Source organism: Mobula hypostoma, chromosome 4, assembly GCF_963921235.1.
Source record: "Mobula hypostoma chromosome 4, sMobHyp1.1, whole genome shotgun sequence".
NCBI classification, from domain to species: Eukaryota; Metazoa; Chordata; class Chondrichthyes; order Myliobatiformes; family Myliobatidae; genus Mobula; species Mobula hypostoma.
The window spans coordinates 74561862-74585132 of record NC_086100.1 but is presented as its reverse complement, the minus strand read 5'-3'; the positions used below and the strand labels follow the sequence as shown (position 1 = coordinate 74585132).

General features: G+C 40.2%; 1 protein-coding gene across 1 annotated transcript in view; it reads left to right on the top strand.

Moving 5' to 3' along the window:
- LOC134345407 (SH2/SH3 adapter protein NCK1-like) overlaps positions 1–23271 on the top strand; it is a 228892-nt gene that overhangs the window by 101891 nt on the left and 103730 nt on the right. Inside the window, exon 2 of the mRNA XM_063046026.1 lies at positions 6504–6553. The gene's annotated coding sequence lies outside the window, so the exon portion shown is untranslated. The remainder of the gene's footprint in view (positions 1–6503; positions 6554–23271) is intronic.

Sequence of the window (23271 nt, the reverse complement as noted above, 5' to 3'; positions counted from 1 at the left end):
CCTTGGCAATCTTGGTTACCCCCATCACCGATGTGCCTTTGTCCTATTTGTTCCTTCCTCGGCCTTCTCTACAACTTAAAATCGTTTTTCTTCCTTTCTGACTTCTGACAGTATTTTTGGTCTGAACCAAATGCTTCCATGGATGATGTCTGACCTGTTTGCTCCAAGTTTTTCTTTTTAATTGCAAACAATCCCATCAGTGTCATTTTTTACTTCTGTCTTGTGTCATGTTCATCAACTCAGATTTGATTCTTAACTAAGGAATTTAAGTGGAGAGAAATTATTTCCTTGAGCATCTATGCAAAGCCAGCATTTGTTGCCTTTCTCTAGTGGTTCTACAGAGGATGGTGTTGAGCTGTACCTTGAACTGAGTGGGGAATTTTCTAGGTATTTGAGCCAGCAGTGAAGACTTGTAAATATATTTCCACATCGGTATGATTTTGAATTAAATTGAGTAACAGAAAGAGTTTGTGTTCGGCTTGTGGATCATCAAACTTGCAACTTGAAAATTAACCCCATTGCCCATTTATTAGACAATTGATTCTTTGGAAAGTGGGCATCCTTGAGTTTGAGGACATATTGTTCATGTGAGATGAGTTTGCTGTTCTGAAGTGAGTTCTAATTGCTCAAAGCTCTGTTCAAATCTCTCAGAATCATGTACATGGTAATTAATCACTCAGGAATCAGAACATCTGAAATCCAGACCTAATATTGGAATTAAAGAAAAATCTTTCTCCAAAGACAAACAGCATTTAATGAAGTTCCTCTGTAGAAGAAAGCCAAAAAACAGTCAGATTGAATCCAGATTGGTCAGATTCGAAAAACCGTAGGTGGAAAAACTTGGCTCAAGAGATGGTAGCAAGCAGAATAACATGATGGTTCTCTATAGGGAAATGTGTTCCAGAGGATGAGTAGGGCATGATGAAGATGGGTATTGCCTCCACTCCCATAAGGCACGAGCACCCCAGCTGAATGTCAACATAATATTCTGAGAATTAGTTTCTTGTGCCTTTTCTCTAGCATCTGAAATGGTGGTATTCGCATGTGATGCACACCAGTAATAGCTTAGCAGTTGAAGGGACAAAAAGAATACTCAATACCACCTTGAGAACTAGCAAACGTTTTCTTTGCTTCATTACTTTGTATGTTTTTTAAGAATGTGAAGTGATATAAAATGGGCTCGATTGTAATTTTTGCAACATGTGAGATAAAAGCAGTAAACCATCTTGTCAAGAGACTTGTTCTAGGTATCGTCAATTCCATTCTTGAAAATGAGCTTTAATTTTTTTTAACAGGTTTCTTGCCACGTGTCTTATTTTTTGGTGTTTTAATGCAGTGTTTTCTCCAGATTTGAATATTTGTGTCAAATACTCCATTGAATTTTTGTTTGAAAACTTTGAAACAATTTTCATTTTCAAAAAAAACCGTAACAATATCCAGAAGAAGATGGTGTCAGTAAACAATGTGACTAAGGCAAACATCCTCCAGAAGGTACTCAAAACTACTTTGACTTTTGTCTTTTCTTTCAAATGTGGTTCTGCTACTGCTGGAGCCTACGATCTACACTTGGCTGATCTGTTTTTGGGCCGATAGAGCAATCTGGTACTTTGCTGTCTGGGGCAGTTCTGGGAGTCTTCGAAGTGTGCGGCCTGGAGATGAGGCGCAAGCCCATGATTGACTCTATTTCTTGGCGATCTCACAGATGAAAGTGCTGAGGAAGAGTGAAATCATTGAGGCGCATACAGAAAGCAAGAGGATGTTCAACGCCATATACCCAGGTTCTTGCTCAATCCTGCCAGAGGAAGGAGTCTGCATGTGATGGTCTCTGTCCCTCAGTGGTGCTGGAGTCTTTGAGCCAGGTTTAATTGACGTGGTTTGCAGTTCAGGTTATGATGTGTTTCTGGTCACTTTTTTTTTGTTGCTACTTTGCAGATAATGAACACTGAGCTGAATCGAATATGCCTGGACTCCTTCGATTTTGTTGTATATTCTGTGTTTTTTTCACTTTTTTTGCCAGTTACCTGATTTGTGTTTTTTTGCATGTGGAGGGAGGGGGGATTTGATGCTTTCTTTGAAGAGGTTCCATGGTTTTCTTTGTTTCTTGGTTGTCTGTGGGGGAAGGGGTTTTAAAATGCTGCATACATACTTTGATAATAAATAAATGTACTGTGAATCTTTTAAAATGCTCTAAAGCTTAGATCGTAGGTAAATTTAAGGTATTTTTGAAACCTTTTATTTAGGATTTGGCAAGCTGTACTCTTATGCCATTTTTTTTAAATAGAAGGAAGTCTGGCTCCAGTCTGCCATTAGTACATTAGGATAATTAACCTCTTGCTTTTTGAATCTGCTCTTGCATATGAAGATGGAAAAGCATTGCTTTGTTCCCTGACTCAGTGAATAGTTTATATTAAAGGCCAATTCTTTTGGGACACTCAACTTCAGAAAATAACCACATTAAATTTCATTGAAACATGGTTATTGGGGCTAACAATTGTCTACAAATGCAAACACTGTGTAGTGGATTTTGTTTTTAATCCTAGCATTAGAAGCATTTTTTTGGAAAGCAGCTGCCTATCCCTGTAGTTTATCCCTTCAGGGTTAGAATTGCGAGTTGAATTTCACTGCTAATGGGCAAATTGTTTTTTAAATGTAATGCCTTGATGCCTGTGTTAAGTGTGCCGGTAGGCAATACTGGAAAGGCACCCCTAAAATAGTTTTGTAAAAGGCATTTTTTTTAGGTTGGCTGTAACCCAATTTACCATGAAATTTTAAAAAAACTGGAGCTTTGGAAATCTGAAAGCAAGAAAATACTGGAAATGTTGAGTGGTGAGGGAACATTTGTGCGACGAGAAATGGAATTAGTGTTTCAGATTGAAAATCCTTTGCCAGAAGTGAGAAGAAAAACTAAACGGGGCTTAGATTGAGTGGGGGGGAGGGGTGTTGGGATGGGAATAAATAAAGGTAAGGCTGTGGTACTACCTGAAGGGCAGGTCAGTGTTTGTGAAGTTTTCTGATTAATAAGTAGAGATCCAGGGGTTCTTAGACCGGGAAGCCATACAGGAGGAATATGGGAGGGAGTATAGAGATACACGTGGAAGTCTAGAGTCCTGTAATAGGTGTTTGTTATTGATGTATCCTTGAGAGGGAGAGGCCAGAGTTGGGGCGAGAACCCTCGAGGTACTTATGGGTTCTACCAGAATGGTACCAGGGCCAAACCAGCAGACTGTTGAAATGCATCAGTATATTGGATATATTGGTAAAATTGCTCAAATGATGTAAAAACTCAACTGGTTCATCAACTGGTCCTTAAAGTACTGTGTGAGAAAGAAACAGCACAAATTCAGTTTTCAGTGTGCTGGAGAATGAGAGCGGCTTTGGTATGATCATTGTCCATAAGGTCCACATGCTGTTTGTCTTCTACTGTGGTAGGGAGCAATGAACTGCTGGAGAGTTGATGCTACTGTTTGAGGCAAAATGGTGTCTGATAGGCAGAGGACTTTTCACCAACCAGAACAGCACCACCTTTGTCAGGTATGACAACAGTGTCTGGCTTGGCCTTCATTGCTACAACCTAAGAAGGGGATAAGTTAAAGCAAGTCAGGAAAGAGAACATCCAGATTTTTCCCCCTCCCTCCCCACAACACTCTCTGCTCCATGAAGCCTGGATGGGAAATAGTTTCCACAAACCACATAGTTTTGAGGGTGGAGGGATCAGTGACATGGGGAGAGAAAGAGGCTAGGTGTTTTGAAGTTTAAGGAGAATTGCTGTGTAGAATATTCTTGACTCCATAATGTGAGTTCAGATTAGTGTTCCTAGCTCCACTGGATTTGTTTATTTCATTCATCTCCGGTGAACGCCTTGAACATTGTTTAATGACAGTCCTTGGACTTGAAGAAACTTGGATAAGGGCATCATGTTCATTCTTCCTCCTTGTAGTGTATTGTAGTAAATCAGAACTTAAGATCTGTCAACTGAGTTTCAGAATATCAAGGTTCAAAGTAAAATGCCACCACATACTTGCTACCCTAGATTCTTTTTTCTGCGGGCATACTTAGCAAATCTATAGAACAGTGACTAAGTGGAATCAATGGACAACAACCTGTTCATGGTTATAAGGGAACTGTTTCTGTAGCAGGATGCAGGACAAAAAGAAATTTTTTTTGGCCAGGATGATATGATGCACAGCTGTTGAAATGGCCTATGGATGTGGTGACAAAATTGCATTCAATATTTGAATGCAAGAAAACTGCGGCGGAGCTCAGTACAACACAGAGGATATTGACCAATAATGAGCGAGGTGCTGGCAAGAAATAATAAATTGAGCTCAGTTGAAACTTCTGTGTTAAATAAATAAATATGAAAAACATTGCCTTGTATAGTGCATTGTTTGGTAAATGCCCAGGAATGAATTAATACCCTGCTTGGCTTGTAATGATCTTCCCCAATCTTGTAATGTTAGGAAGTTGTTTTGGTCTTGGGGCTAGGTGAAGCTCTTTCAAACAGCATTTTTTGCTGAATAGATCTAGATCCTGCCTATTTCATATATTTTAATTTGTCACTTTATAGTATAAAGTTAAGGATGTTTCTTGATCAGTTCTTGGTAGGCGGGGTGGTGGGGGGGGGAGAGAAACAATGAGCAATATTTTTTATAACCTTGCCCCATATTTCTCAATACTTTCAGGATTTTGGGAACTAATGAGTAAGATGGTGAATGTGAGCAAGATAGTTTTAACTTATAAACAAAGTTAAATAACAAACTTTGTGTTTGCTGTTTGGCTTTGACTTTGTATATTACAGATGGCTTGAATCTTGCTTTACAAAAAAGTGACTGTAGTCAAAATGTACTGCAAATAATTAGTACTTCACTTTATTCGAAGAAAACTTGTTGCTTTAAATGGTCTTGTAAAATTTGGGAGTTACGCTTTGAATATTCAGTAATATTTTTCCAAAAGTAACATCCAAGGATCAATGTCAGTTTTATCCTTTCTGGGGCGGGGGGTGGGAAAAGCAGAAAGGTTTTGGGGGGGTGGTGTTGTGGATGATGCATTTGGGATTTGCGCTCAAATTGCAGAATGGAAATTGATTTAAATTGGGAAGTGAAAGTCGAATGCTAATATTTTTTAAACAAGTTATGTGAAGTAATGATAGCAGATTAGTTGGGAATGTATACTTCAAAGCAGAACAAAGAAGATGATTCAAGTTCAGTGAAGATTTAAAACAATTCTCCTTTGCTCTTCCCTCCCTTTTTCCTTCCTCCCACATATGACAGAGGAAATCAGATGATTCCCAGACCAGGCAGTTAACACTTAGCAGACTGGTATTTGGTAATTTTGATATGTTCAGCATTCAGACTAAGCTCCTGATAGGAACTAGAAGGTTTTTATTTCAAATGTAGATTCTGAGTGACAATCTCGGGTGATGGGCTGAAATAAATTTGGGGCCAGTGCAAGAGATGATTCAATGGCAGATCGATATTGTACACCATTCCATTTCACATTAGGAAAGGTGGCCAATCCAGATGAAGTGTTTGGGTGTTCTCAACAAAGATTGATTCTGTGTTTGCAAAATAAATAACACTTCAAATTAAATTCGTGGTACAGTGTCTCCAAGAAAATAAAGAGCAGGTTCAGTTAAGAAGTCTTTCTTGTTTCTTTATGCTCTAACTATAATTTAAAATAAGTGGTTAAGACTGGTTATTTTCCGTTTAGTCCAGTCAGATTTGACTGCCAGTTTCTCTTGTTTCTTCAGCTTTATTTCTATTTCTGTGCTTTACCAAATATAGCTTTCCTGAATATTTTAGCTTCTGGCATAAAGACATACACTGTTGAATGTTGTGATTTATATTAGTCTCTCATATTTTCAGAAGCAGCGTTTTTACTTTTAAACATTTTCAGGAACTTCATTTTTGTTTGAGCTATTTTATGCAATTGTTCTTTACAAAGCATGTAATGTTCTTTTTGAGCATTTAATAACTGAACGAAGAAATGCTTGCAGATGAATGAAACAAAATAAGTAAACTTAAAAAAGCCTCCTTTCCTGGTTTACAAAAATACATTGGTCATTACCTCAGAAGAGAAAAAAAATGCAGCTATTTTGTTGCCTTGATCATTCTTGCAGCACTTGTTACAGCATGGAGATCATGCCAGTTCTCACCAGCAAATCCAATTCCCTTCCCCTCTTTTCCCTGTGTTCTCAGGTCCATCAAATCGCTATTGATTCATTTGCCACTTAAGTATTTTACCAATTAACATACCAGCACATCTTCAACTGACAGAGCTCAAGCCCACACAAAGCGATGCAAACTCCACAAATTCCAAAGAGACTTTGGGGGACAGGTGGGATAGAGAGGGTTAGTTTTCAGTATGGGCCTCTGCAGTTGTGGGGCAGGGGTAACTACTATACCATCAAGCTGCCATTGTTACAACAATCATATTGGTTCTAAACACTGAGGGGAAACCATCTGAAAATACAGTGAATTGAATTGTTTTTGTTTTAATTTCAGCTCGTCATTGAACAAGAAACTCTGAGGCTGGCTGTTTTGATGTGGCACAGGTAGAATTTTTTTTATTAACTAACAAATAACTATTTAAAATCACTTAACATACATCAAAGTTGCTGGTGAACGCAGCAGGCCAAGCAGCATCTATAGGAAGAGGCGCAGTCGACGTTTCAGGCCGAGACCCTTCGTCAGGAGTTAGTCCTGACGAAGGGTCTCGGCCTGAAACGTCGACTGCGCCTCTTCCTATAGATGCTGCTTGGCCTGCTGCGTTCACCAGCAACTTTGATGTATGTTGCTTGAATTTCCAGCATCTGCAGAATTCCTGTTGTTTGCATTTAAAATCACTTGATTTGCCATAAATTGGGCTACCTGTATAATTTTCATAATGCATAGGGGGAATTGAGTCTCTAAACAGTGTGATTGCATTTCTTCAAATGGCATTACTGTAGTATTCAGTACAATGTAAATCTTTAGCCTGGATGCTGAACTTCGATTAGTTATTGTTTCGTGCTATGCAAAAGGATCTAATGAAGCTGCCGGGCAGAAAAATTGCTGATGTACAATGGTATCAAATCCAGGATAAATAGCAATATAGATTAAGGCCTATGTGGCCTTTTCACAGGTGTGATCAGAACCATACAGAATTCTTCGATGTAGTCCAGCCAAAGGTTTGTTATAGTGATGGCTAAACGCTTTTTGTTTTCCAGCCTTGAAGCCCTCCATTTAGCCTTTTGGATTTCTCTTTTAATGGAGTTCATTTCTAGCTTTTTTTTTAGCACGAGGGAATTACTTGTCTTTGCATTTTTGTTTGGTCCAAAGTGCTTGATCTCTGCCTTGATCTGCACTGAAACCTAGCTACTTTTACTTTTACCCACTCAATCAATCAATGCCTCTGATTTAATGCTGGCATCTAGTTGTAGAACATGTGTGAGAATATAATTGAAACGTTAAATGAATTTATATTTTGGTAGTTATGGTACTAACCAAATATAGATTCTAGAGGAGTGAGCAGAATAATTGTTGGAGGTAACTGCAGATTACAAAGTGGTTACAAATTTGAGTTTGGCAGCGGGTGTAGTATACATTACCAAAGAACAAAAACTTGTAAAGAAAAAAAAATAATGGCTAGTCCATCTTCTGTGGTACAAAATAATAATTGTGATGCAGGGTGACATTGACTAAATTGTGGAGAAACTTGTAATGCTGGGACTTGTTATTCTACAAAGAGGGACAAATTTGTGGTAAATATTTTCTAGTTCTTGGGACAATGATTTATTGTCAGTTTCAAATGGAAAAATGCATAACTTGGAGGCAGTGGGAAGAAACAAAGCTAACAAGGTTAGTTCAACAGCTTTATGAAACCTATTTTGTCAACTTGTCTGCTCTGTAGGTTTATGCTAAACCTAATTGATCAATACTGCTTACGTCATGGTATAGTAAACAGGTGAAAACCTGTTGGATCTAGATGCTACCTGACCTGTTGCGTTCCTCCAGTATTTAGTGTTTATGGCACTGTAAACCTTTTATTTGTGATTATTGAACTAAGGCAAATGTCCTTTAGTGAAAGCTCATAGAATATCTTGCTAGAATTAACTAATACTCTTTCATAGTAAATAGTCATAGCCATACTTCATTGATCCCGAGGGAAATTGGTTTTCGTTACAGTTGCACCATAAATAATTAAATAGTAATATGTAAATTATGCCAGGAAATAAGTCCAGGACCAGCCTATTGGCTCAGGGTGTCTGACCCTCCAAGGGAGGAGTTGTAAAGTTTGATGGCCACAGGCAGGAATGACTTCCTATGACGCTCTGTGTTGCATCTCGGTGGAAGAGTCTCTGGCGGAATGTACTCCTGTGCCCAACTAGTCCATTATGTAGTGGATGGGAGACATTGTCCAAGATGGCATACAACTTGGACAGCATCCTCTTTTCAGACACCAACGTCAGAGAGTCCAGTTCCATCCCCACAACATCACTGGCCTTACGAATGAGTTTGTTGATTCTGTTGGTGTCTGCTACTCTCAGCCTGCTGCCCCAGCACACAACAGCAAACATGATAGCACTGGCCACCACAGACTCATAGAACATCCTCAGCATCATCTGGCAGATGTTAAAGGACCTCAGTCTCCTCAGAAAATAGAGACTGCTCTGACCCTTCTTGTAGACAGCCTCAGTGTTCTTTGACCAGTCTAGTTTATTGTCAATTCGTATCCCCAGGTATTTGTAATCCTGCACCATGTCCACACTGACCCCCTGGATGGAAATAGTGGTCACCGGTGCCTTAGTCCTCCTCAGGTCTACAACCAGCTCCTTAGTCTTTTTCACATTAAGCTGCAGATAATCCTGCTCACATCATGTGACGAAGTTTCCTACCATAGCCCTGTACTCAGCCTCATCTCCCTTGCTGATGCATCCAACTATGGCAGAGTCATCAGAGAACTTCTAAAGATGACAAGACTCTGTGCAGTAGTTGAAGTCCAAGGTGTAAATGGTGAAGAGAAAGGGAGACAAGACAGTCCCCTGTGGAGCCCCAGTGCTGCTGATCACTCTGTTGGATACACAGTGTTGCAATCACACGTACTGTGGTCTGCCAGTCAGGTAATCAAGAATCCATGACACCAGGAAAGCATCCATCTGCATCGCTGTCAGCTTCTCCCCCAGCAGAGCAGGGCGGATGGTGTTGAACGCACTGGAGAAGTCAAAAAACTTGACCCTCACCGTGCTCGCTGGCTTGTCCAGGTGGGCGTAGACACGGTTCAGCAGGTAGACGATGGCATCCTCAACTCCTAGTCGGGACTGGTAGGCGAACTGGAGGGGATCTAAGTGTGGCCTAACCATAGGCTGGAGCAGCTCCAGAGCAAGTCTCTCCAGGGTCTTCATGATGTCTCCAATGTCATAAGAGCAATGGTTATTTAAAGCATTCATATGTTTTTAAACTGAATTTCTGCTTGCTGAATAAAGGTAATAAGCTATATAGCCATGAACCTTCAGCTCCAGGTCTAGCACAAGCCTGGCTAATAGTACTGGAGAAGAGGAAATTCATCCAGTTGCACTTGGACATTACATGTGTACTGTTTAGTAATAAACAGTCAGTAAAAATACTAAGCATGTCTTAGATTTTTAAATCTCATCTCAAACCGTTCATTATATTGTATATTGCTGCATTTTGGGTTTTGATTTTAAAAAGAGATTGAAATACCCACTGGGCTGTTTTTCAGTATGTGTGGCTGGGACTCATTGTCGTGAAGGCACCACTAAGTCAACAATTGTTGTGTTTGGAGAATGTCCTACTAACATTAGCAGAGCATCCAGCCACTGATACCATTATGGTGATTTCAGAACAGATTTTTTTTTCATTAACATTTTCGTAGCGTGAAGCCCATAGATTTGGACATCAGACCAAAAAAAGGTACCACATCTGCAGGTACTAAGCAAAGAGCTAGTCGTTTCAATGCCTGATTTAGAAAATGGCTGAAAGGGGATTTTACGAGTTGCATTCATTGTAAACTTCAGGTAGTCCTTCCATCTTCTGATCTGCCATGATGTTTGGCACAGGCATCATCATCTAACAGCTTCAGTAAGTCTTGCTAGACCTTCCTCATTTACTTGCCTGGTTTCCCGTAAGTGCATCCATGCTCTTTGACTGTTCCATATGACAATCAGTTCTGTATTCAAACCACTCAATTTTTAGTTCTGTCTGAATCTAAACGTGCAATAGAAGTACTGGTCATGGTCCCAGTTTCCTGTGTTTGACCCATATCCCCATGTACATATCAGAGTCATTTTTAAATGATGCTGTTGTACCTGCCTCAACCACTTCCTCAGGCATCTCATTCCATATAATCAGTCTTTGTGGAAAAAGATTCCCCTGTAATCTTTGATAATGTTCACTTTCAACAACACATCCTAATTTTGTGTCATCTGCAAATTTACCATTTCAGTCTTGTGTACTCGCATCCAAGTCATTTACATAAAATAATGAAGAACAAGGTCTCAGCACCATCTTGTGTGGCAAACGATTAGCCACCATCCTCAAGTCCGACAAACAACCTTCAACCACCACCACCACCTGCTTCCTGAGGCAATTTTGAATCCATCCAACTAGTTCTCCCTGCATTCCGTGACTAGTCTATTATGTGGGACCTTTTCAAAGACCTTGCTGAAGTCCAAATGGACAGCATCCTCTGCCATGCCCTCATCTTCTTAGTTAGGTCTTTTTAAAAAAAACTATAAAAATTCATCAAGCATGACTTTCCAGGCACAAAGCTGTCTTTACTCTCAATCAGATTGTATCGATCCAAAAGCTGGTAGTGCTGTCCCTCAGAATACCTTCCAGCAGCTTCCCCTTACTGATGTGAGGCTGACTGGCTGGAGTTCTCTGGCTTGACTTTGCAACCCCTAACCAAAACAACATTGGCTGCCTTCCAGTTTTCAGAAACTTCACTGAACAAATATCCCTGCGAGGGCTTTGCAATTTCTTATCTAGACAAAATGAGAATGTACTTTGTAAGGTTCTGGGGGTTTGTACATTTTAATGCACTGTAAGCCTGCAAATACTCCTATGTAATCTGATGTCCTCTGAATCATCCACCTTTCTTCTGCTGTTTCTTGAGCAACCATTACTTTCTCCTCAGTAAACAAAGGAAAAATATTCACTAAAATTCCACCCATCTTCTGCAGCTCAACATAGATGATCTCCAAGGGGACATACTCCGTCCCCAGTCACTCTTTTACTATTAAGGCTATAGAACCTCTTGGAATTCTCCTTGGCCCTACCTGCTGATTCTGTCTTGTGTCCCCTTTGTGGCTCTGTTTTCCCCCTGAAGAGTATGATTAATCTTTTTTGAGTTACCAAGGAATTTGTTTGTCCCTAGTTTCTTGATCATAGTCTCAATATCTCTCATCAGCCAAGGTTCTCTAAGCTTGTTAGGTTTACTCTTTATCCTAACAGGAACATGCTGCTCCTGGGCGCTTGATATCACATTTTTTGACCGCCTTCCTTTCCTTCAACGGGTCACAATTGACCTCTACTTGATCCTCCCACATTTCTCCAAAATTATCTCCGCTACAGTTTAGCACCCTAACTTGTGGACCTTCCATCTTTTTCCATGACTACCTTAAATCAAATTGATTTATGGTCACGAGAGCCAAAGTACTGTCTGATTGCCACTTTAGTTACTTGCCCTGCCCCTTTCCTGAAGAGAAGGTCCATTGTTGTGCCCCCACTGTGTAAAGCTTTCAACATAAAGATTCAGGAAGCCTTTTCCTGGACATGTTGCATAAAGTCTATCACATCCAGATCCTTAAGACTCTGGGTTGCCCAATAAGTACTGGGAACATTAAAATCTCCCACTAAAACAACTAAGCTATTTTTCTACACACCTGCTGCTCAAGTTCCTCTTAACTGTTGTGGATGTGGGGAGTAATTTAATACAGCTTTACTAGAATGATGTCCCCTTGTTCGATGTTCCACCCATAATGGGCTCACTGAATATCTAAGTGATGCTGTTATCTCCACCTTTATCAAAAAGGCAACCCTCCATGGCATCCCCACCCCTCACTTACCTGTACTACTTTCATGCCTGTAGCATCTATAACTGGAATAATGAGCCACCAGTCTTGCCCTTCTCTTAGCCATGTTTCTGTCATGGCTACAGCATCCCTGTCCTTGGACTCAATCCACATTCAGAGTTAGTCTGCCTTGTCTGTTAAATGTCACGCATTGATATAAGTGCAGTTCAAATGACTGTTCCCTTCCCTGCCTTTGCTGTGCCCATGGTCATCCTGATTACTAATCGTGTGCTCTGCTTTATCCCAGGACTTCCTCCTGCTCAATGTTCCACTCTCCACCAATCTGTTTTAAACACTCTCATGTAACATCAGCAGATTTCCCTGCAAGGATTTTGGTCCCTCTCTGGTTCAAGTGCGACACATCCCTCGTGCATGTTTCTACTACCCCATAAGAGACCCCAGTGTTCCAGGAACCTGAATCCCTGCCCCTGCTTCATCTCCTCAGCCAGGAATTCATCCGTCCTATGTTTCTATTTCTGACCTCATTACCTTGTGGCACCTGAAGTAATCCACTAATCATAATCCTTGAGGTCCTGCCTCTTACATTCTTAACTAACTCCCTCTAACCATGTTGCAGGACCTCATCCCATACTCTGTATGTCATTTGCACCAACATGTGCAATTACCGTCTAGCTGTTCATCCTCCCACTTGAGAATTTTTTGCAGTGGCTCAGAGACTTCCTGGATTGTGGCACCCAGGAAGCAATTTTTTTCCATTCAAAGTGCCTTAGGAAATCCTGAGATTGTGGAAGGTTTTATGAATGGAGTTCTTCATTGAGCAATACTAGTTACTTATAAAGGAATTGGAGGAATTGCAATTGCATCAACTTCATTACAAGGTGATTAGGAGAATTCAGATGGCATTGTCTAAACTTAGACTTTGTTGGGCTATGAAAAATCCATTATTTCGGTCTTTGAATAGGTCAAAAAAATCTATCAATTCTACTGGATTTTTTTTTCTGTTGAATTGTCACTCTATTCCTTCAGTAACTTGTGCTTAAAATGGTTACATTGTACTGAAATGTGTGTATAATTTGATATTTGGTATGCAATCTTTTGTATTATATCTGTTATAGTGTAGCAAGCTATGTGAAATATACAAACTTAACACTGAAAGGCAAGTGTTTTCTTTTGGTTTGCAAATATTCCATGGGTGGCAATGTAAGCCACAATAATAGATTAAATTCTCGGTTTGAGCCATGTGTTTGGCACACCATATCAGTTCCAATTCCTCCTCCATCTCCAATGCAGCGTACCTGCAAATGTTTGGGTCTTTTCCCCCTCACACCATGAATTGAGTAAATGAAGTGTGTCTTCATTTTAAGAGGTGCATATCTACCTTGACTAAGTGATTAAATCTGAATTGAGTCTGGTTTCCAAGAAGGCCGTGTCAGAACCACAAATTCTGTGTCCAACATGTGGACTTCATCATTGACTGCTGGACCATGATCAAAAAGCTGAAGTGCTGCCATTCATACCACAACCTCATAAGTAAATTCATTACATTGAACAAGGATCAGACTGGGCTCAAGAGTTAAGGTAGCCAGGAAGGAGCTGAAGAATGGAGTTAGGAGAGTTTGGGGGCATGAGAAGGACTTGGTGAGTTGGATTAAAGAAAACCCCAAGGTTTTCAACATGTATGTGGGAAAAACAGGAGGATGGCGAGAGTGAGGGTATAGTAGAAGGAAAGGTATTGAGACATAGTAGAGGGTATAGTATCGGGGATAGTAGAGGGAATGCGCGCCTAGGGTCAGAGGTAAGGAGGTCTTTAATGAATACTTCAGTGTTCATCAGTGAGAGACTTGACATTTGTGAGGACGGCTTAAAGCAGGCTGATATGCTTGAATATATTGATGTTAAGAAAGGAGATGTGACTGAACTTTTGGAAAAACATTTAGATAGGTAGGTCCTCAGGGACAGACAAGATATACAGGAAATGAGGAAAGAGTTACTGCACCTTTGTTGATCTTTGTGTTCTCATTGGTCACAGGAATAATACCAAATGATTAGAGGGTGGCCAATTCCTTTGTTGAAGAAATGAAGTTGAGATAATCCTGAGAATTCCAGACCAGTGGGTCTTCACTGGCGGAGAAATTATTGGAGACTATTCTCAGAGACAGGATTTATAAGTACTTGGATAGCATAATCTTATTAAGGATACTCAACATGACTCTGGAAGGGCAGGTCATGCCTCTCAAACCTGTTTGAATTCTTTGAGGATGTGACTAAGCACATTGAAGGTAAAGCAGTTGATTTGGTGTTTGTAGATTTTAGTAAAGTGTTTGATAAGTTCCCTCATCATAGATTCACTCAGAAAGCATGGACGCATGGGATCTAAGGAAACTTGGCTGCATGGCTACGGAATTGGCTTCTCCATAAAAGGCAAAGTGTGGTAGCAGATGGAGAGTACTCTGCTTGGAGTTTAGAGACCAGTGGTATTCTCCAGCGATCTATTCTGAGCCCCCGCTCTTCATGACTCGGATGAGGAAGTGGAAGGGTGCATTAGTAAGTTTGCAGATGACACAAAGGATGATGATGATGTGGGTTGCAATGGGGCATTGACCCAGTGCAGCGCTGGACTGAGAAGTGGCAGATGCAGTTCAATCCAGAAAAGTGTGAAGTGGTTCATTTTGGAAGGTCAGATTTGAAGGCCAAATACAGTGTTGATGGCAGGATTCTTGGCAGTGTGGTGGAACAAAAGGATATTGGGGTCTACATCCATTAAACCCTCAAAGTTGCCTGCAGGTTGGAGGTTGTTAATCAGTTGTATGGTGTGTTGCCTTTGTTTAGGGTATTGAATTCAAGAGCTGCAAGCTAGTGTTGGAGCTCTATAAACCCCTGGTTGGACCATTCTTGGAATATTGTTTTCAGTTCTGGTCACCTCATTACAGGGAGGATGTGGAAGCTTTAGAGAGGAGAGGAGAGCATACTGCCTGGATTAGAGGACATGATTTAGGTTAACTGAGCTTGGGCTTAGCTCTTTGGAGCTAAGGAAGAAGAGATGTGGCCTGATAGAGATTTTACAAGATGAGAGGCATAGATCGAGTGGATAGCTGGACATTCCCCCCCCTCTTCCCCCCCCCCCCGGGTGGAAATGGCTGATAAAAGGAGTACAATTTTAGTGATTGAAGTAAAGTATGGGGATGATGTCAGAGACATGTTCTTTACGCAGTGGTGGGTGGAAGGAATACCCTGCCAGGACTGGCAGTGGATACAGAAACACTGGGGGCATTTAAGAAACTCTTTGGCACCTGGATGAAATAAAAACGGAGGGCTGTGGAAGGGAAGGGTTTGATTGATCTTGAGCAGGTTAAAAGTTCAGCATAATGGCGTGGCATGTAGGGCCTGCACTGTGCTGTGTTCTATGAACTATGAGCTGAATTGCAATGCAGATAAATGGAGTTTCCATTCTGATCAATGTGATGAAGCACCCATAGCCTGAGTAGGTGGAGCCTACTGTGCTATAAAATGAGTGAAGGAGCATTGTGCAACTGCAGGGCTTTGGAAACAGTCGAAACCCGGCAGATGAGAAGATAACTTGCCAACATGGCTGTCGTGTGCAAAATCTTTCATCACTGATGGCATAATACTTGTAGTTCGGAGGTTAATTTTACTTTGAATGAAAACGAAGAGTGGTTACCGTTTCTTAATACTTTGTTATATTTTAAGTTCATAATGAATAGTTTCCTAACCTCATGCATCCGATTTCTTCCCTCTTTATTTTCCACCCCATCCCCCCACCAATCCCTCAAACAACTGCTCTGAAAAGTCACCTTTTCCATTGCAACATTTTCTGAGTTTGTAGAATGTCTGATAACTGGATATTTAATCTTTGAGTGAAGTTTCTCCCACTCTCCCTTTGCACTACAATTTCCAGTATCATTTGGAAATAGAAAGCTTTTAGGCTGCCAGGTGGCCGACATTAAATTATTTCCTCCGTCAATCTGCTAGCGAGAAGTCTGCATTCCTCATGGTAGATTGCCCAGGACTGGGCCTTGAGGAGTGGCTGTTCACCGCTGTTTGCAATAAATCTACTGCGTTAATTAACAACAAGCACAAACCTTCGCAAGATCTCATTGTCATAACAACAATGACCATTTTTTTAAAAAGCTGTAGAAAATTTCTTCCAGAAATTTCTTCCAACAACAATGCCCCTTGGATATTCCTCCCTGGTTAATTGTCAATACAGAACCATACTTGTGCATTCAGCTTTAGAAAAATACATATTTTTGTTGCATATTCTTTGTCTTCAGCCTTGGCTACAAGCTGATTTCAGCAAACATGTTCTAGAAATATTTGTGTTGAATTGCTATTTAAAGCATCAAACCATTTTAACTGAAAATGTAACCCTGGATCATTAATTTAAATGATTCCATGTTTATAAACAGAGGTCCTTGTTGAAGGCCTGTTTTGGGATTGTAAACAAAAAGTGACTTACTTCAGCTTCAAATCTCAGTTTGTGCAATATTATTCTGTTTTTGTATCCTTAATATAGTGCTGATAAAAGGGAACTTACGTTTTGCTTAATCATTTAAAATGAATGTGTCCAAACTATCTGGAGCATTTTCTTTGAGTAGAGTGTTACGTTTGTGTTTTAGTGGCCTGATATTTGAGGTTTAGGTGCCTCTGTCCTGGAAACTTCCAGTCTTGTGTGATTATTTTTTTTTAATGGAAATTTTGGGGAAATCCAAGCATGATTAGTTTTGAAAGCAGTTATTTTTCTGGAGTATATCTTCAAGTGACCCCAGTGATCGTGCGTGTGTGTTTTTTAACTGTTTTCAAAAGCATGGCTGACTTTGGCCACTATTGTAAACTTTGTTGCAAAGGAATTCACATGTTGTGACATTGTATTATTCAAAACTTGAGCTTTATTTTTCATCAGAAATGTCCTCCCGCCGCGCCCGCCCCCCCGTTAGTCACGCGCACCTGATCTGACTTATTCAACAGGAAATAACTTAACAAATGCGCTCTTCAATGTGACATGGGCTTTTAAAAAAAAATCATCTCAAAGCTAATAAAACCAAGCTGTTTGTTGATCTCAACCGTTTGATTGTTTAGTTCTAAGCCATATTCTGAAACTCATAATCTGCTGTCCGACTATTCTGCAATGCTGATGGGTCAGCATGTGGCTCAGACCCATTTCCCACGCTCCCTCTCCACTCACTGCTAGGACTTGGTGCCTGGGCCTTGTTTAAACTTCCCCAGTTCACTGGAAAGCTTTGTACAGTGTGATTCTTAAAGTTAATAATACCGGCGTGGGTTTACAATAGAAAAAATGTTGTTGTCTGGAAATACAGCATTTTTTGCCAGACGTTTGGAGTTCAACTGTGGAGGACTGGTAGATGTGGTGTACTCCCAGCTGTCCCGAGTGCCTTTCCACTTTTGCTTTTACTCTGTGTCCAGCGGCTGTGTCGAGTGTTCGTAGGTCTGCTGTTGTGCTCAGTTATGAGGGCTGAGTGTGCACATTTTAAGTGATGCATTGTCGTTGCCTCTCTGAGTCATGCTTGAAAGCTTGTAGGAATGTGTTTGAGTTGATCAGCCACTGTAATTGTAATCTCTGCATTAAAGTAGGCCTGTTTAAATCAAATCTACAATGGCAGGAATGCTTTCACCTACCTGAACATTGTAAAACTTTGATACATTTAATAGACATCCTTGAACAGTTGCCCTCTGGCATTGAAATCTCTTTGACTGCTCTTGTGCCCTTCCATTGCTGTTTGCTTCTGCAGTCTAATCGTTTACAAAATTGCATGCCATATTGCCTGCACTATTGTTTTGTCTGCCAAAAAGATCTGGCTGCTTTGCTTTCAATTGTGTAATTGTAGCAACTTTAGGCAATGTAGCATTTCTGTGACAACCATTTACAGTATTCCATCTCTCGACTGTTATTGTATTGTAATTTAACACTGGATGAATCAGAATCAATTGAGCATCAGAGGTGGTCTTTAAATCCGATTCCCATTCTGACGTGATGGTCCGTGGCCTCTCTTGTGTCAAGATAAAGCTACCCTCGGTGAAGGAGCAACAAATTGTATTCTGTCTGGGTACCCTCCAACCTGAAGACGTGAATATTGATTTCTCCTTATGGTAAATAATTGCCCCCCCCCTCTATTTCCCACTCTGACCTTTAGCTACTTTTCACCTGTTACCCCTCTACTCCTCCCCCGGTCCCCTCCTCATTCCCTTTCTTCTATGATCTACTCTCCAATCGGATTTCTTCCTTTCCAGCCATTGACCTTTCCCACTCACCTGGCTTCAACTATCACCTTCCAGCTAGCCTCCTTCCCCTCGCCCCACCTTTTTAATTCTGGCGTCTTCCCCCTTACTACTTCCTGAAGAAAGGTCTTGGCTGGAAACTTTGACTATCTATTCATTTCCATAGATGTTGCCTGACACTGCTGAGTTCCTCCAACATTTTGTGTTGCTTTAGCTTTGAGTTTCATATTCCATATCTTATTCAACTACATTTTTTTCAGATTATGTATGTTTTAAATTCTGGATTAGATTGTAGACAGATTGCTACGCCATCAAATTTTCTACATGCCCCTACTGCTGTCATCTCTGAGATTGGCTACTCCATGCTACTACTGCCAGCCGACTTCCCTGCATCTTGCAGGAAACCTTGCATGATCACATTGAGTCATGCAAAATGCTTCAGATGCCTCCTGGGATAGAGGAAACATTCCTTGACTGATGTGTTCAGAACCAGGGATGGAGTGCCTTAAAGTAGTGGTTTTTGTTACTCAGAACTGTGATGAGAGGACTTAAAAGATGGTGAATAATTGACATTCTCAGAGGGCTGTATGAGGTAGCATGGTCATGAGTTATACTGTATTGAAAATGGATCAATGGATTTCTGGATTTTAATAACATCAGAATAATGCAAGGAAATAGCATTGTGGTTATACAAAGTGAGTGACGGCAAATGGCCTATCCCTGGCTAAGCTTCCTGTTTCACCTTTCACTGAATTTCATTGCTTTTGACTGTGTGCAGCTGAACACAGTTACTTAAATCATATGCACTGTGTCAGGAACGTGAACATTCATCAGTTCGTAATGCATCATTTATTCAAAATGCGTTAATGAAATTGTGAACCGGTTAGGGCAACACACCTGTAGTAGCAGCTGGAAGCTCTGTGAGCTGAACGTGTTGGAAACATCTGAGTAACAGGAAAGGCACCAACAGAGTTCCTCTGCACACTTGTTGCTTTATAATAAAAATGAATTTCATTTAAGTATATGACTTTGTGAAATTATTTTTAATTTTTCTGTATTGCTTTGAAACAGTGGTTGATTTAAAAGGCAATGCATTAGAATACGTATTGTAGAAATTTTGCATGTGGGCTCCCATAACTGAAAGGCATACAACTGGCAACACTAACGTTAACTTTTTGTTCAGTATGTCTAAGAAATTTGAGTGTAATATGTCTTCACTGCCCAGTTAGTCTTTGTGTTCCCCATCAGCCTGACAGGCAGTCAATGCAGTTGTCTCTGTTTGCAAGACAAAATGAGGCTCTTGTTCGAAATCCATCTAAAATGGGTATTCTAATTGAAGGGTACAGTTTAAGGTTTGCCGTGAATGTACTGGAGAAAGGGGACCAGGACTTGCCGTAGGGTTATCAAAATGTTTGCTTTTGTTGATTCTCAACTCCTCCACTGGATGCCCCTTTTCTGTGATTTGAATTTCACAATGTTTTACTGTAAATCCTAATCCAATTTGTTAAAGTTGGAATAAACCACTAAACATTTTTGTGGAGTAAATCAAGCTAGTGAAAATTTTATTTTTATTAAGCCCAAATTAGATAATTAGTCTGTTGTAAAAGAAATTTGACAAGGGATGAGACCCACTTCCAAAACTCTGTAAAGTCAGTAGTAGTATTTAATGCTTTAAAGTATGTTTAATTGAGCTTGGTCCAGGATAGTGTTTGAAGAATGTATTAATATGTATTCCTAGTTGATATTTCCAGTTTGCCTTTTTTCATTTTTAACCATGTAAAATTAAGAATTTTTTGTTCTAATGTACTCAGAATATTTGAACCTTGTTTGTATCAATATGGCAATGTAGTTCTCGTTGAGTTGCTGAGATATGGGATCACATTTTCAGACCTATCTGACAGTGGACTTTTTTCAGTAAGAGGTTTCTCTGAATTATGATTGTAGCATCAAAACCAAACTACTGTTAGCTTGCGACCCAATGGATTTGTTATACTCGCGTGATGCGCCTCCAGGTCCGATGACTTTTGGCATAATCAAATCCTTTATTTGATTCTTTACTGGCAATTAGCAAAGGTACAATTTTGAAGCGGTGAACTTAAGTGCACCGAAGTGTAAGATGAGCAATATTCTGCATTATCTCAGCGGTCAGCAAAAGATACCGCTGCTGGTCCCAAGCTACAAACTGCCATGAAATAATGAATATGTAACTTATTCCCTTCGCTTTTACTACGCCCCCAATAATGTGATTGGTTACCATAATAAACATAATTAGCCTGCAACACAGAATACAAAGCAGGTAGAAAACAGATGCATGCCTCCTATATTCCAGTCCCTTAATTATTATACTATTATTACAACTACGACAAAAGGGTCATGTAATCTCAACATTTGCACAAATGCCCTCTTCGGTAAGCAGTCTATCCTGGATTGTGATCTTCTCCTGCCAAACCAGGTTGTCCATCCTGACTGCATTCAGGAAAATCTGTCTTGAATTGCTGCCAAAGCTCATTCAAGCACAAAATGGAAGTCCCATTAACTGTAAGCTCTGGCTGAGCATAGTCTCTTCCATCATCACCACTACCATTACGGTCTGCTTTCAATGGACCATTATCAGTCCAACTCAGCATAGTTCTGATTGCGTAGGGTCCACCATTAACACTGTGAATAACTTGCAATGAATCCAGTGCCTTAGACACATTCATCCCCTTCAGGAGCTCAATTTCTGACTCAATTTCCAGCAAATGAACATGCTTTAGGTGAGACCATTCCTGAATATCTCTATGACGAGTAGTGTTTGTGGACGGGCATACTTTTCTGTATCGACATGTTAGGCATTTAATAATAGTTTTCACTATCTAACCCAGCCACTTCCAGTCCTTGTGTAAGGGAATGCGTGTTCCTTTTCCTGTCAGGTTGAACTTGTTCGTGAGGCTCTCTGTGCAGAACACTACTGTACACCCTTGAACTTGGAAAGCCTAAGTAACCACTGTCTCGTTACTCTTTGTAGACTGCACCTGAACTGGAATAATAAGTTCTTAAAAACATAAAACTGGAATCATGATCATGTAAGGCCATTAGATACAGTGGTACAGTAAAGCTTGTAAACCCTGTAGAATTTTCTCTTTCTGCATAAGTATGAACTAAAATATGATCAGGTCTTCACACAAGGTTCTAAAACTATATAGGGAACCTAATTAAATAAATAACACAAAACACATTATACTTGTTCATTTATTTATTGAGGGAAAATGATCCAATATTGCATTTATTTGTTGAATAAAGTATGTGAACCTTTGCTTTCAGTAACTGGTGTACCCTTGCACTGCAATAACTTCAACCAAACGTCTCCACTAACCGTTGATCAGTCCCTGTACATCGGCTTGGAGGAATTTTAGGCCATTTCTCCTTACAAAACTGCTTCAACTCCGGGCTTCCTTTCAGGGCCTTCCACAATATTTCTATAGGATTAAGGTCAGGAACTTGACTGGGCCAAGTCAAAACACAGATTTTCTTTTCAAACCATTCTGTTGTTGATTTATTCTTGTCTTTTGGATCATTGTCTTGTTGCATCATCCAACTTCTATTATGCTTCAGGTGACAGACTGTTACCCTGACACTCTGCTGTCAAATGTCTTGATACAATTTTGAATTCATTGTTGCCTCAATGATTGCAAGTTGTCCAGGCCCTGAGACAGCAAAGCAGCTCCAAACCATGATGCTCCTTCCACCATGCTTCACGGTTGTTATGAGGTTGTGGTGTTAGTGTGTAGTGTCCTTTTTCCTCCAAACACAGGAATGTGCATTTCTGCCACAAAATTCAACTTTTGTCTCGTGTTCACAGAACGTTGTCCCAGAAGCATTGTTCAACATCCAGGTGGTCTTTTGCAAACTTGAGATGTGCAGCTACATTTTTTTAGGGGGAGAGCAGTGGTTTTCTCTGTGGTGTCCTTCTATGAACACCATGGAAGGAGTGTTTTTCTGAGAGGGGAGCACATGAACAGAGACTTCAGCAAATTCTAGAGATTTCTGCGGGTCTTTTGCTGTTATCCTTGGGTTCATTTTCACCTTCTTCAGCATTGCACGTTGTGCTGTTGGTGTGATCTTTACAGGATGCACACTCTTGGGGAGAGGAGCAACAGTACTGAGTTTTCTCCATTTGTAGACTGAGTTTTCTTCCTGGAGGCTGTTGAACACTCTGGTCTTTAGAAATGCTTTTGTAGCCTTTTCCAACTTCATACATCTCTACAATTCCTCTATGGTCCTCTGAAAGTTGTTTTGATTGATGAATAGTGCACATAAACAGATCTTTTTTTTGAGAGCAACAGGCTCTGTCAGTGTCCTGACTTTCTCTTTTTTTTATAGGGTAGGACACCTCGAGAACCCACACTTCCAATCTTATCTCATTGATTTGGAACACCTGACTCCAAATAACTTTTGTAGAAGGCATTGCCTCAGAGGTTCACATACATTCTCCAACAAATGCATGTAATACTGGATCGTTTTTTCAATAAAAACTGAACAAGTATAATGTTTTGTGTAATTTATTTGATTGGGTTCTCTTTATCTAGTTTTAGGACATTTATGAAGATCTGATCACATTTTAGGCCATATTTTTGCAGAAAGAGAAAATTCTGCAGGGTTCACAAACTTTCTAGCACCTCTGTGTTTGCTTCATTCATGGCTAGTTTTGAATCTGCACCCTTTTCATCAGTTGCGGGCTCAGTTTTAGCTTCACTTTCCACAGTAGCCATAGTGATGGCAGAGCTGCTTCTTTTAGCTTGAAAATGAGTTTGTGATCCAGTTTTGTTCACACCTTTACTTACTACTGGCGATGTAGCATTGTATTTTTTTTCAAACACTGGAGGTGTAGCAATCTTCACTAGCCTTTCAATAAAATCAACAACGTCAGTGGAAGTTGTTATGCCTTATTGTTATGCCTTTCTTGCAATTTATACACTGCTGATCTCCATTCTTTCCAAAGT